The sequence below is a fragment of the Acyrthosiphon pisum genome, chromosome A2 (assembly GCF_005508785.2).
Source record: "Acyrthosiphon pisum isolate AL4f chromosome A2, pea_aphid_22Mar2018_4r6ur, whole genome shotgun sequence".
Taxonomy (NCBI): domain Eukaryota; kingdom Metazoa; phylum Arthropoda; class Insecta; order Hemiptera; family Aphididae; genus Acyrthosiphon; species Acyrthosiphon pisum.
In genome coordinates, this window is record NC_042495.1 from 13,383,999 (window position 1) to 13,387,050 (window position 3,052).

General features: G+C 25.7%; 1 protein-coding gene across 1 annotated transcript in view; it reads right to left on the bottom strand.

Moving 5' to 3' along the window:
• Positions 1-3,052, bottom strand: part of LOC100162581 (armadillo repeat containing 7-like) — a gene marked incomplete in the record, with an annotated part of 35,196 nt that overhangs the window by 27,816 nt on the left and 4,328 nt on the right. The window contains 1 exon segment of the mRNA NM_001162067.2: positions 2,386-2,399.

A 3,052-nucleotide genomic window follows, 5' to 3' on the forward strand; every position in this document is an offset into this window, starting at 1 on the left:
TCCCATTCAAAAATATAAAAAATACATAGGCACAATTTTTTTTTATAAGCATTTAAAGTTCAAATTTTGACTAAATACGTAAAAATTACGGCAATGTTCAAATAATCTTAAACAGAAATTCATAAAAGTTTTTCTTTTTAATTCTAAGATTTGGAAATTTAATACAAGGCTCCTAACATATTTTTACAATAGCAGTTGCAAAATAAAAGGAATACATGTCACAATTTTTATTTATAAGCATTTAAAGTTCAAATTTTGACAACATATTATGTAAAAATCACGAAAATTCGTAAATTATTTTATGCTAGAAATTCATAAAAAATTTTCCTTTTATATCTAAGATTTCAAAATTTAATACAAGGCTCATAATATATTTTTACAATAGCAATTGAAAAATAAAAGAAATATATAGTCACGATTTTTTTTTTATAAGCATTTAAAGTTCAAATTTTGACTAAATACGTAAAAATTACGGCAATGTTCAAATTATCTTAGACAGAAATTCATAAAAGTTTTTCTTTTTAATTCTAAGATTTGGAAATTTAATACAAGGCTCCTAACATATTTTTACAATAGCAGTTGCAAAATAAAAGGAATACATTGTCACAATTTTTATTTATAAGCATTTAAAGTTCAAATTTATACGAAATATGTCAAAATTGCGAAAATTTGCAAGTAATTTAGTGGTTGAAAAATCGTAAAAATTTTTTCTTTTATAACTAAGTTTTTAAAATTTGGTACAAGGTTCTCCATAAGTTTTTCTTTAAAAATAATATATCCTAGACTGACAAATCATCTCCGTTCAGAATCGTTTTTCGTATACAATGATATAATATCATTGGATTCAAATTTAATTCCATCCATTACAGTAACCCACTTGTAACCTACTGTACAGCAGAGCGACATCCACGACTTACCCGCCTTTTTTTTTTTTTTTTAATTCACCAAACAAGTTAAAAGTGATTATTACTAAAATTAATCTGCACACCCTACTTAAAAATTGTGTACACGCATATAGTACTACCAAAAATCATAATGTACTATTTTATTGATTATTAAATAAAAAATAAAATTTATAAAATCGGTAGTTAATAATATTGAAGGGATCATACACATATTTTAGGAATAATATATTAATATACATTTTTAGGTTTAATATCTAACTCATACATTAAAATATGAATGTTAATTATTTAAATATAAGCCCAGGACTTGTTATATTTTATATTCACAAGACTTACATAGTTAATTTCATTATATGATAATAATTTGTTATCAGAAGTACAATTTAGACGGTGTTAATAACAATCTAGATTTAAACAACTTAATATATTTATACATGTTTAATGTTGATAGGCACAACTAGATTATATTTTTGTACCCCTAGTTGCACTTCTCTTAGATGAATTTTCAATTTTAATTTTATCTTTATGTTAATTTAATTGTGATAAAGTAGGATTTAAATCATAGACCAATATATCAATGTACACACATTCTCATAGGAGCTTTAGATTTTATAAAATATATAAAAACAAATAAAATATACATTCCACTATATGTAAAAATACTATAATTTACTATCCAACAAATATTAAATATTTAACAACAGATATTTTACAAAGATAATTTTTAAATTAGATAGTAGTTTATCATAAGTAATTATCTCAAGTATTAAGTAAATGATTTAAAAAATATGAAATTCATTTATATAAAACAATATAGCTAAATTATCAGAGTAAATTTAAGAAATTCAATTGCATATGTATATTAAATATTATTCTACATTGTATATCTAAATTTACTCAACATGACTAAACCGTATTACATTTTCCACCAATTTGGAATAAATGTCTTAGCACTAAACCCACCAACAATTAATCGTTCAGCTTTCAAACATTCATCAATTCTTAATAGTGCAATACCAATTTTTCCACACAATCCTCTCAACTTGCCAGGTGGTCTTTTAGCACCCAAGTCAGATTCATTGTAAATATCAGCATCCAAATCCAAATCAGTGGGTGTATCATCAAAAATTAAAGGCATTATTCTTTTCCTTGTCACTCCAGTGTGATGAGTCCTTGCTGTCAGTTCTTGTCCAACATAGCAGCCCTTATTAAAGCTTATACCATTTAAATAATCACAGTTCATTTCTAATGGAAATGATTGGCCTTTAAGTAATTCGCTGCCTTCAGCAACACCATTTTTATATCTCCATTGTTGATAAGTAAATTTGTTATCACGTTCGTCCAAAAATATTTCACTTCTAATACCTGAAGTCTTATCAGATATAATTCTTTGACCTAAAATAGGCAAACGTGGGTCATTAAAAACACTAACTGAATTAAGTTTCATGTCTATAGGTATAGAACTGAATAACGCCCAAACACTGATATCATCTAATACGTTAATATTGATTTTTCTTCGTAGTAAGTACATTCTTAAGTATTTGATTAAGTCACTAGCAGTATCTTTTTCACATTCCAGTAGTATATGATCATCTACTTTATAAATCAAACAATCATATAAAACACGGCCTTTTGAATTCAATATCATTGTAAACAAAGATTTCTCTGATTTTAGTCTAAAAATATCATTGGTCATCAAACCCTGGCAATAATCATACATGCCTTCACCTTCAATTTTTATTAGGCTTTTATGGCTCAGAAGTTCTAGCTTAGGCTTGAATGTAGTTGTAGAAAATAAGCGTGCTAACTTCATTGGAACTCTCATTGTTCAAAAACCTTAGAAAAACATATGGTACCAACTAATTAATAATAATTTATTTGTTCCAAAATTAAGAGGATATCACACTCGCATATTATAATGTCTCCGTCTTACACATGTACGACATAGACAAAACAAGTTTACACAGTCTGAGTAGAACTTGCTCAATTTTGGTTCTAGAGTAAAAATACATATTATAAAATTGAATTGAGACAATATTTCTGAGAGCAAGTTGTTAATTTTTTTATTAATTTAAATTTTGGAAAGTTAAAGGTATCTTAAAAATTTTTCTATTTCTATACGATATAATAAACCTTATATTGGGTAT